This window comes from Dendrobates tinctorius, unplaced genomic scaffold, assembly GCF_039654945.1.
Source record: "Dendrobates tinctorius isolate UK_male_01 unplaced genomic scaffold, ASM3965494v1 ptg000182l, whole genome shotgun sequence".
Taxonomy (NCBI): domain Eukaryota; kingdom Metazoa; phylum Chordata; class Amphibia; order Anura; family Dendrobatidae; genus Dendrobates; species Dendrobates tinctorius.
In genome coordinates, this window is record NW_027361849.1 from 1,215,388 (window position 1) to 1,227,857 (window position 12,470).

The 12,470-nt window shown below is 61.2% G+C and overlaps 1 protein-coding gene across 3 annotated transcripts in view; it reads left to right on the forward strand.

The window, feature by feature from the left end:
* Window positions 1-4,726: 4,726 nt before the first annotated feature.
* Window positions 4,727-12,470, forward strand: part of CFAP221 (cilia and flagella associated protein 221) — a 211,014-nt gene continuing 203,270 nt past the window's right edge. For 2 of the 3 annotated variants that reach the window (XM_073551897.1, XM_073551900.1), the window contains exon 1: window positions 4,830-4,983. The gene's annotated coding sequence lies outside the window, so the exon portion shown is untranslated. Of the gene's footprint in view, window positions 4,984-12,470 lie in introns of all 3 variants that reach the window. The other variant, XM_073551898.1, reaches the window with a different exon arrangement.

A 12,470-nucleotide genomic window follows, 5' to 3' on the forward strand; every position in this document is an offset into this window, starting at 1 on the left:
GACTGATCTGACTAAGAAGGGTGCTGATGTGTTAAATTGGTCTCCGGAGGCTGTTTCTTCCTTTCAGGAGCTGAAGCGAAGATTCACTTCTGCCCCGGTTTTGCGGCACCATGATGTCTCACTCCCGTTCCAGGTAGAGGTGGACGCTTCTGAGATTGGTGCAGCAGCTGTTTTGTCCCAAAAGGATCCTGTAACATCTAAAATGAATCCCTGTGCTTTCTTTTCCCGAAAGTTCTCTCCATCTGAACGTAACTATGATGTGGGGAATCGGGAACTGTTAGCCATGAAATGGGCATTTGAGGAGTGGAGACATTGGTTGGAGCTAAACATCAAGTCGTGGTCCTCACTGACCACAAGAATTTGATTTACCTGGAGTCGGCCAAACGCTTGAACCCTAGACAGGCTAGGTGGGCCTTGTTTTTTTACATGTTTTGATTTTGTGGTCTCTTTTCTTCCTGGCACTAAGAATGTCAAGGCTGACGCTCTAGGAGCTTCTTTGCTGATTCTCCTGTGGTGACCAAGCCTGCTACCATCTTAGGCGAAGGGGTAGTTCTTTCTGCCATCTCGCCTGATTTGAGACGTGCTCTGGAAGAGTTCTAGAAGACAAACCTGAGCGTTGTCCCAGTGGAAAGTTGTATGTTCCTGACCAGTGGAAAAAGAGAGTGATGTCTGAAGTTCATTGCTCTGCATTGGCTGGTCATCCAGGTATTTTTGGTACTAGAGATCTGGTGAGTCGGTCTTTTTGGTGGCCCGCCTTGTCTCGTGATGTCAGGAATTTTGTGCAGTCCTGTGGGTCTTGCTCCCGGTCTAAACCTTGTTCTCGCTCTAGTGGGTTGTTGATGCCTTTTCCGGTCCCCAGGAGGCCATGGACCCATATTTCAATGGATTTCATCTCTGATATGCCTGTCTCTCAGAGAATGACTGTTATTTGGGTGATTTGTGATAGGTTCTCTAAGATGGTTCATCTTGTACCACTCCCTAAGTTGCCATCTTCCTCTGAGTTGGTGCCCGTTTTTGCAACAGATGGTTCGCTTGCACGGGATTCCTGAGAACATTGTATCTGACAGAGGAGTTTAGTTTGTGTCTAGATTTTGGAGGACTTTCTGTTCCAAGCTGGGAATTCAGTTGTCCTTCTCCTCTGCTTTTCACCCTCAGACCAATGGGCAGACGGAGAGAACAAACCAGACCTTGGAGTCGTATTTGAGATGTTTTATTTCCGCTGATCAGGATGATTGGGTTTCATTTCTGCCCTTGGCCGAATTTGCTTTAAATAATAGTGCTAGTTCTGCCACTTTGATGTCACCTTTTTTTGTAACTTTGGGTTTCATCCTCGATTTTCTTCAGGGCAGGTGGAGCCTTCTGCCTGCCCAGGTGTTGACACTGTGGTGGAGAGAATGCACCAGATCTGGGACCAAGTGGTGGATAAGTTATCTCTCTCCCAGGAAAAGGCCCAGCGGTTTTCCAACCGACATAGGACCATTGGTCCCCAGTTTAAGGTTGGTGATATGGTTTGGTTATCATCAAAAAATATCGCTATGAAGGTGGCTTCTCCTAAGTTTAAGCCTAGATTTATTGGACCTTACAAGATTTTGGAGATTATTAATCCGGTCTCTTTTCGTTTGGCTCTTCCTGTCACATTTAAAATCCATAATGTGTTTCATAAGTCCTTGTTGAAGAGGTTTGTTGAACCAGTAGTTCCTGGGGTGGTACCTCCGGACCCTGTATTGGTTGAAGGTAACATGGAATATGAGGAAGAGAAGATACTGGATTCCCGTCTGGCTAGACGGAGACTCCAGTATTTGGTTAAGTGGAAGGGTTATGGTCAGGAGGATAATTCTTGGGTCTCTGCCTCTGATATTCATGCCAAAAGATTGGTGCGTGCCTTTCATCGGGCTCACCCTGATCGCCCTGGTGGCGTGGATGAGGGTTCGGTGACCCCTCCTCAAGGGGGAGGTACTGTTGTGAGTTCATTTTCCCCTTCACCATTCTGGTCTGATGAACTCCCTCTTCTGTTGAAGGAAGGTAGTGAGGCTGATTACCAAGCACCTGAGCAGGATGATGACTAGGTGACTGGAATTGCTGATTGTATATAAGGCAGCCGACGCCCTTCTGCCTTGCTGGTGATTTCTCAGAGGGATTCTAGGAGACCAGTCTGATTCCTGCTCCTCAAAAGCTAAGTTTTCTGCTCTGCTTTTTGCATTTGTGTTTTGGTTTTGTTTTGCCTTGTTTTTCTGCCATTCCCTGCTGGGGTGAGCTGAATTCCTTTTTGCTCTGTCTTCAGAAAATACCTGAGTACTGATATAGTCTTTTTGAAGCCTAGCGTCTTCAGGGCTTTTTCCCCTATCAGTCTGTTGGCTCTTGTTTTGATAGGGTTTTGGCGGATTGCAGACAGCAGCTTTTCTATCCTGTCCTTTCCTATTTAGTTAGCTAGGGCCCCATCATTTGCTCAGCCTATCTTTCTATCGTCTGAGTGTTTTTTCATCTTGCTTCACCGTCATTATATGTTGGGGGCTGCCTGTTTCTTTGGGGTCTGCTCTGGGGCAGTTTAATTTCCCTTTCTGTCTTTAGGCTATTTAGTTCTCCGGCTGTGATCGAGGGGTCTAGGGCACCGTAGGAACCCCCCACGGCTACTGCTAGTTGTTGTTGTTAGGTTCAGGGGTCTGCAATCCGATAGCTGCCAACTTCTCTGGTTTTCTGGACTTAGTATTTCGTTTTTTGCCTCCTACGGTGACTCATTCATAACATATGACTACATCACCACAACCAGCATGAGTACATGAATACATCACCAGAACCACCATCATTAAATACGTTATTAGAGCCTCCATTAGTACAAGAATACGTCACTAGAACCACAAGTTCATGAATACATCACCAGAACCAATAGTACTTGAATACAAGAACCAAGCTTAGTATAACAGTCTACTGTAATATCACATCAGCCCTATAAACAATTGTATCACATGAACCTACAATCCTAGAACTGCCAGTATGTCCTTAATAATGGTAAGCGGATACTGGGAGTTGTTATTAAGGGCCATCACCAGACTGCCGACCATACAGGAACCACAGTACTGATGAACATTAGTCAGTATCACAAATAAACATTTCAGAGAATCATAGAATGTTAGCGTTGGAAGGAACCCACAGGGTCATTGTGCCCAACCCCGAGGATTCACTAAACCATCTCAGACAGATGTCTGTCCAGCCTCTCTGTCAATGTTTCCAAACGTCGTAAGATGCCGTAGACACGTAGTAAGATGGCGGAGAAAGTCCAGAAGATGGTGGAGACACTCTGGAAGATACCGTAGACACGTCGCAAGATGGCGGATACACGTCGCAAGATTGTGGAGATACGGCGGAAGATGGCGGAGGCACGGCGGAAGATGGCGGAGACACGGCGGAAGATGGCGGAGACACTCTGGAAGATACCGTAGACACGTCGCAAGATGGCGGAGACACGGCGGAAGATGGCGGAGACACGGCGGAAGATGGCGGAGACACTCTGGAAGATACCGTAGACACGTCGCAAGATGGCGGAGACACGGCGGAAGATGGCGGAGACACGGCGGAAGATGGCGGAGACACGGCGGAAGATGGCGGAGACACTCTGGAAGATACCGTAGACACGTCGCAAGATGGCGGAGACACGGCGGAAGATGGCGGAGGCACGTCGCAAGATTGTGGAGACACGGCGGAAGATGGCGGAGACACAGCGGAAGATGCCGTAGACACGGCGGAAGATGGCCGAGACACGGAGGAAGATGGCCGAGACACGGAGGAAGATGGCGGAGACACGGCGGAAGATGGCCGAGACACGGAGGAAGATGGCGGAGACACGGCGGAAGATGGCGGAGACACGGCGGAGGATGGCGGAGACACGGCGGAAGATGGCCGAGACACGGAGGAAGATGGCCGAGACACGGAGGAAGATGGCGGAGACACGGCGGAAGATGGCCGAGACACGGAGGAAGATGGCGGAGACACGGCGGAAGATGGCGGAGACACGGAGGAAGATGGCGGAGACACGGCGGAAGATGGCGGAGACACGGCGGAAGATGGCGGAGACACGGCGGAAGATGGCCGAGACACGGAGGAAGATGGCGGAGACACGGCGGAAGATGGCCGAGACACGGCGGAAGATGGCCGAGACACGGAGGAAGATGGCGGAGACACGGCGGAGGATGGCGGAGACACGGAGGAAGATGGCGGAGACACGGCGGAAGATGGCGGAGACACGGCGGAAGATGGCGGAGACACGGCGGAAGATGGCCGAGACACGGCGGAAGATGGCCGAGACACGGAGGAAGATGGCGGAGACACGGCGGAAGATGGCGGAGACACGGCGGAAGATGGCCGAGACACGGCGGAAGATGGCCGAGACACGGAGGAAGATGGCGGAGACACGGCGGAAGATGGCCGAGACACGGCGGAAGATGGCCGAGACACGGAGGAAGATGGCGGAGACACGGCGGAAGATGGCCGAGACACGGAGGAAGATGGCGGAGACACGGCGGAAGATGGCGGAGACACGGCGGAAGATGGCGGAGACACGGCGGAAGATGGCGGAGACACGGCGGAAGATGGCGGAGACACGGCGGAAGATGGCCGAGACACGGAGGAAGATGGCGGAGACACGGCGGAAGATGGCGGAGACACGGCGGAAGATGGCGGAGACACGGCGGAAGATGGCGGAGACACGGCAGGCGAAAGACCAAACAAAAATGGCGGAAGATGTCGGTGTCCGGCAGAAAATACAGGACAGAGTAATGAGACGTCACAAGGCCGCAAACTGCTGTTAGCATAAGCGGCAGCGCGAACCCAGCACAGCAGAGACACAGACACTGCGGCCCCAGGCGGACACCCCTCCCGCTCCGTGGTACGGCCCAACTTCCGGTGTCTCCATAGCAACGCGTCCTGACATCTCTACTACGGCGGGAGAGATAGAGACCGAGACCCGGAGAATGTGACGGAGCCGAGCGGGTGACTACAGCCCCCCACACAGGGAGCCAGGACACAGGGAGCCCCCCACACAGAGAGCCAGGACACAGAGAGCCCCCCACACAGAGAGCCAGGACACAGGGAGCCCCCCACACAGAGAGCCAGGACACAGAGAGCCCCCCACACAGAGAGCCAGGACACAGGGAGCCCCCCACACAGAGAGCCAGGACACAGGGAGCCCCCCACACAGAGAGCCAGGACACAGGGAGCCCCCCACACAGAGAGCCAGGACACAGGGAGCCCCCCACACAGAGAGCCAGGACACAGGGAGCCCCCCACACAGAGAGCCAGGACACAGAGAGCCCCCCACACAGAGAGCCAGGACACAGGGAGCCCCCCACACAGAGAGCCAGGACACAGAGAGCCCCCCACACAGAGAGCCAGGACACAGAGAGCCCCCCACACAGAGAGCCAGGACACAGGGAGCCCCCCACACAGAGAGCCAGGACACAGAGAGCCCCCCACACAGGGAGCCAGGACACAGGGAGCCCCCCACACAGAGAGCCAGGACACAGGGAGCCCCCCACACAGAGAGCCAGGACACAGAGAGCCCCCCACACAGAGAGCCAGGACACAGAGAGCCCCCCACACAGAGAGCCAGGACACAGAGAGCCCCCCACACAGAGAGCCAGGACACAGGGAGCCCCCCACACAGAGAGCCAGGACACAGGGAGCCCCCCGCACAGAGAGCCAGGACACAGGGAGCCCCCCACACAGAGAGCCAGGACACAGAGAGCCCCCCACACAGAGAGCCAGGACACAGAGAGCCCCCCACACAGAGAGCCCCCCACACAGAGAGCCAGGACACAGGGAGCCCCCCACACAGAGAGCCAGGACACAGAGAGCCCCCCACACAGAGAGCCAGGACACAGAGAGCTCCCCACACAGAGAGCCAGGACACAGGGAGCCCCCCGCACAGAGAGCCAGGACACAGGGAGCCCCCCGCACAGAGAGCCAGGACACAGGGAGCCCCCCACACAGAGAGCCAGGACACAGAGAGCCCCCCACACAGAGAGCCAGGACACAGAGAGCCCCCCACACAGAGAGCCAGGACACAGGGAGCCCCCCACACAGAGAGCCAGGACACAGAGAGCCAGGACACAGGGAGCCCCCCCACACAGAGAGCCAGGACACAGGGAGCCCCCCACACAGAGAGCCAGGACACAGGGAGCCCCCCACACAGAGAGCCAGGACACAGAGAGCCCCCCACACAGAGAGCCCCCCACACAGAGAGCCAGGACACAGGGAGCCCCCCACACAGAGAGCCAGGACACAGGGAGCCCCCCACACAGAGAGCCAGGACACAGAGAGCCCCCCACACAGAGAGCCAGGACACAGGGAGCCCCCCACACAGAGAGCCAGGACACAGAGAGCCCCCCACACAGAGAGCCAGGACACAGAGAGCCCCCCACACAGAGAGCCAGGACACAGGGAGCTCCCCACACAGAGAGCCAGGACACAGAGAGCCAGGACACAGGGAGCCCCCCCACACAGAGAGCCAGGACACAGGGAGCCCCCCACACAGAGAGCCAGGACACAGGGAGCCCCCCACACAGAGAGCCAGGACACAGAGAGCCCCCCACACAGAGAGCCCCCCACACAGAGAGCCAGGACACAGGGAGCCCCCCACACAGAGAGCCAGGACACAGGGAGCCCCCCACACAGAGAGCCAGGACACAGAGAGCCCCCCACACAGAGAGCCAGGACACAGGGAGCCCCCCACACAGAGAGCCAGGACACAGAGAGCCCCCCACACAGAGAGCCAGGACACAGAGAGCCCCCCACACAGGGAGCCCCCCACACAGAGAGCCCCCCACACAGGGATCCAGGACACAGGGAGCCCCCCACACAGGGAGCCCCCCACACAGAGAGCCAGGACACAGAGAGCCCCCCACACAGGGAGCCAGGACACAGGGAGCCAGGACACAGGGAGCCCCCCACACAGAGAGCCCCCCACACAGGGAGCCAGGACACAGAGAGCCCCCCACACAGGGAGCCAGGACACAGGGAGCCCCCCACACAGGGAGCCAGGACACAGGGAGCCCCCCACACAGAGAGCCCCCCACACAGAGAGCCAGGACACAGAGAGCCCCCCACACAGAGAGCCAGGACACAGAGAGCCCCCCACACAGAGAGCCAGGACACAGATAGCCCCCCCACACAGAGAGCCCCCCCACACAGAGAGCCCCCCACACAGAGAGCCCCCCACACAGAGAGCCCCCCACACAGAGAGCGCCGGACACAGGGAGCCCCCCCACACAGAGAGCGCCGGACACAGGGAGCCCCCCCACACAGAGAGCCAGGACACAGGGAGCCAGGACACAGGGAGCCCCCCACACAGGGAGCCAGGACACAGAGAGCCCCCCACACAGAGAGCCAGGACACAGAGAGCCCCCCACACAGAGAGCCAGGACACAGAGAGCCCCCCCACACAGAGAGCCAGGACACAGGGAGCCCCCCATACAGAGCCCCGGATACAGGGAGCCCCCCACACAGGTAGCCCCCCACACAGGTAGCCCCCCACACAGAGAGCCAGGACACAGGGAGCCCCCCACACAGGGAGCCAGGACACAGGGAGCCCCCCACACAGAGAGCCAGGACACAGGGAGCCCCCCATACAGAGCCCCGGATACAGGGAGCCCCCCACACAGAGAGCCCCCCACACAGGGAGCCAGGACACAGGGAGCCCCCCACACAGGGAGCCAGGACACAGGGAGCCCCCCACACAGAGAGCCAGGACACAGGGAGCCCCCCATACAGAGAGCCCCCCACACAGGGAGCCAGGACACAGGGAGCCCCCCACACAGGGAGCCAGGACACAGAGAGCCCCCCACACAGAGAGCCAGGACACAGGGAGCCCCCCACACAGAGAGCCAGGACACAGGGAGCCCCCCACACAGAGAGCCAGGACACAGGGAGCCCCCCATACAGAGAGCCCCCCACACAGGGAGCCAGGACACAGGGAGCCCCCCACACAGAGAGCCAGGACACAGGGAGCCCCCCACACAGGGAGCCCCCCACACAGAGAGCCCCCCACACAGAGAGCCCCCCACACAGAGAGCCAGGACACAGAGAGCCAGGACACAGAGAGCCCCCCACACAGAGAGCCCCCCATACAGAGAGCCCCCCACACAGAGAGCCAGGACACAGAGAGCCCCCCACACAGAGAGCGCCGGACACAGGGAGCCCCCCCACACAGAGAGCGCCGGACACAGGGAGCCCCCCCACACAGGGAGCCAGGACACAGGGAGCCCCCCACACAGGGAGCCAGGACACAGAGAGCCCCCCACACAGAGAGCCAGGACACAGAGAGCCCCCCACACAGAGAGCCAGGACACAGAGAGCCCCCCCACACAGAGAGCCAGGACACAGGGAGCCCCCCATACAGAGCCCCGGATACAGGGAGCCCCCCACACAGAGAGCCCCCCACACAGGTAGCCCCCCACACAGAGAGCCAGGACACAGGGAGCCCCCCACACAGGGAGCCAGGACACACACAGAGAGCCAGGACACAGGGAGCCCCCCATACAGAGCCCCGGATACAGGGAGCCCCCCACACAGGGAGCCAGGACACAGGGAGCCCCCCACACAGAGAGCCCCCCACACAGGGAGCCAGGACACAGGGAGCCCCCCACACAGGGAGCCAGGACACAGAGAGCCCCCCACACAGAGAGCCAGGATACAGGGAGCCCCCCACACAGAGAGCCAGGACACAGGGAGCCCCCCACACAGAGAGCCAGGACACAGGGAGCCCCCCATACAGAGAGCCCCCCACACAGGGAGCCAGGACACAGAGAGCCCCCCACACAGAGAGCCAGGATACAGGGAGCCCCCCACACAGAGAGCCAGGACACAGGGAGCCCCCCACACAGAGAGCCAGGACACAGGGAGCCCCCCATACAGAGAGCCCCCCACACAGGGAGCCAGGACACAGGGAGCCCCCCACACAGAGAGCCCCCCACACAGGGATCCAGGACACAGGAAGCCCCCCACACAGGGAGCCAGGACACAGGGAGCCCCCCACACAGGGAGCCCGGACACAGGGAGCCCCCCATACAGAGAGCCCCCCACACAGGGAGCCAGGACACAGGGAGCCAGGACACAGGGAGCCCCCCACACAGGGAGCCAGGATATAGGGAGCCCCCCACACAGAGAGCCAGGATATAGGGAGCCCCCCACACAGAGAGCCAGGACACAGGGAGCCCCCCATACAGAGAGCCCCCCACACAGGGAGCCAGGACACAGGGAGCCAGGACACAGGGAGCCCCCCACACAGAGAGCCAGGATACAGGGAGCCCCCCACACAGGGAGCCAGGACACAGGGAGCCAGGACACAGAGAGCCAGGACACAGAGAGCCAGGACACAGGGAGCCCCCCACACAGAGAGCCAGGACACAGAGAGCCCCCCACACAGAGAGCCAGGACACAGGGAGCCCCCCATACAGAGCCCCGGATACAGGGAGCCCCCCACACAGGGAGCCCCCCACACAGGGAGCCAGGACACAGGGAGCCCCCCACACAGAGAGCCCCGGACACAGGGAGCCCCCCACACAGGGAGCCAGGACACAGGGAGCCCCCCACACAGGGAGCCCCCCATACAGAGAGCCCCCACACAGGGAGCCAGGATACAGGGAGCCCCCCACACAGAGAGCCAGGATACAGGGAGCCCCCCACACAGAGAGCCAGGACACAGGGAGCCCCCCATACAGGGAGCCCCCCACACAGGGAGCCAGGATACAGGGAGCCCCCCACACAGGGAGCCAGGATACAGGGAGCCCCCCACACAGAGAGCCAGGATACAGGGAGCCCCCCACACAGAGAGCCAGGACACAGGGAGCCCCCCACACAGAGAGCCAGGACACAGGGAGCCCCCCATACAGAGAGCCCCCCACACAGGGAGCCAGGACACAGGGAGCCCCCCACACAGAGAGCCCCCCACACAGGGATCCAGGACACAGGAAGCCCCCCACACAGGGAGCCAGGACACAGGGAGCCCCCCACACAGAGAGCCAGGACACAGGGAGCCCCCCATACAGAGAGCCCCCCACACAGGGAGCCAGGACACAGGGAGCCAGGACACAGGGAGCCCCCCACACAGGGAGCCAGGACACAGGGAGCCCCCCACACAGAGAGCCAGGATACAGGGAGCCCCCCACACAGAGAGCCAGGATACAGGGAGCCCCCCACACAGAGAGCCCCCCACACAGGGAGCCAGGACACAGGGAGCCCCCCACACAGGGAGCCAGGACACAGGGAGCCCCCCACACAGAGAGCCAGGACACAGGGAGCCAGGACACAGGGAGCCAGGACACAGAGAGCCAGGACACAGAGAGCCCCCCACACAGAGAGCCCCCCACACAGAGAGCCCCCCACACAGAGAGCCAGGACACAGAGAGCCAGGACACAGGGAGCCCCCCACACAGAGAGCCCCCCACACAGAGAGCCAGGACACAGAGAGCCCCCCACACAGAGAGCCAGGACACAGGGAGCCCCAGACACAGGGAGCCAGGACACAGAGAGCCCCCCACACAGAGAGCCAGGACACAGAGAGCCCCCCACACAGAGAGCCAGGACACAGAGAGCCCCCCACACAGAGAGCCAGGACACAGGGAGCCAAGACACAGGGAGCCCCCCACACAGAGAGCCAGGACACAGGGAGCCAGGACACAGAGAGCCCCCCACACAGAGAGCCAGGACACAGAGAGCCCCCCACACAGAGACCCAGGACACAGGGAGCCCCAGACACAGGGAGCCAGGACACAGGGAGCCCCCCACACAGGGAGCCAGGACACAGGGAGCCCCAGACACAGGGAGCCAGGACACAGGGAGCCCCCCACACAGAGAGCCAGGACACAGGGAGCCCCCCACACAGAGAGCCAGGACACAGGGAGCCCCCCCACACAGAGAGCCCCCCCACACAGAGAGCCCCCCCACACAGAGAGCCCCCCCACACAGAGAGCCAGGACACAGAGAGCCAGGACACAGAGAGCCAGGACACAGAGAGCCCCCCCACACAGAGAGCCAGGACACAGGGAGCCCCCCCACACAGAGAGCCCCCCCCACACAGAGAGCCCCGGATACAGAGAGCCCCCCACACAGAGAGCCCCCCACACAGAGAGCCCCCCACACAGAGAGCCCCCCACACAGAGAGCCCCGGATACATAGAGCCAGGACACAGGGAGCCCCCCACACACGGAGCCAGGACACAGAGAACCCCCCACACAGAGAGCCAGGACACAGAGAGCCCCCCACACAGGGAGCCAGGACACAGGGAGCCAGGACACAGGGAGCCAGGACACAGGGAGCCAGGACACAGGGAGCCAGGACACAGGGAGCCAGGACACAGGGAGCCCAGGACACAGGGAGCCCCCCACACAGAGAGCCCCAGACACAGGGAGCCCCCCACACAGGGAGCCAGGACACAGGGAGCCCCGGACTCAGGGAGCCCCCCACACAGGGAGCCAGGACACAGAGAGCCAGGACACAGGGAGCCCCCCACACAGGGAGCCCCCCACACAGAGAGCCAGGACACAGGGAGCCCCCCACACAGAGAGCCAGGACACAGGGAGCCCCTAACACAGGGAGCCCCCCACACAGAGAGCCAGGACACAGGGAGCCCCCCACACAGAGAGCCAGGACACAGGGAGCCCCCCACACAGAGAGCCAGGACACAGGGAGCCCCGGACACAGAGAGCCCCGGACACAGGGAGCCCCCCACACAGGGAGCCCCCCACACAGGGAGCCAGGACACAGGGAGCCCCCCACACAGAGAGCCCCAGACACAGAGCCCCTAACACAGGGAGCCCCCCACACAGAGAGCCAGGACACAGGGAGCCCCTAACACAGAGAGCCAGGACACAGGGAGCCCCCCACACAGAGAGCGCCGGACACAGGGAGCCCCCCACACACGGAGCCAGGACACAGGGAGCCCCCCACACAGAGAGCCAGGACACAGGGAGCCAGGACACAGGGAGCCCCCCACACAGGGAGCCAGGACACAGGGAGCCCCCCACACAGAGAGCGCCGGACACAGGGAGCCCCCCACACACGGAGCCAGGACACAGGGAGCCCCCCACACAGAGAGCGCCGGACACAGGGAACCCCCCACACAGGGAGCCAGGACACAGGGAGCCCCCCACACAGGGAGCCAGGACACAGGGAGCCCCCCACACAGAGAGCGCCGGACACAGGGAGCCCCCCACACACGGAGCCAGGACACAGGAAGCCCCCCACACAGAGAGCCCCCCACACACGGAGCCAGGACACAGGGAGCCCCCCACACAGAGAGCGCCGGACACAGGGAGCCCCCCACACAGGGAGCCAGGACACAGGGAGCCCCCCACACAGAGAGCGCCGGACACAGGGAGCCCCCCACACAGGGAGCCAGGACACAGGGAGAGCCCCGGATACAGGGAGCCCCAACGCAGAGAGCGCCGGTCACAGGGAGCCCCCCACACAGGTAGCCAGGA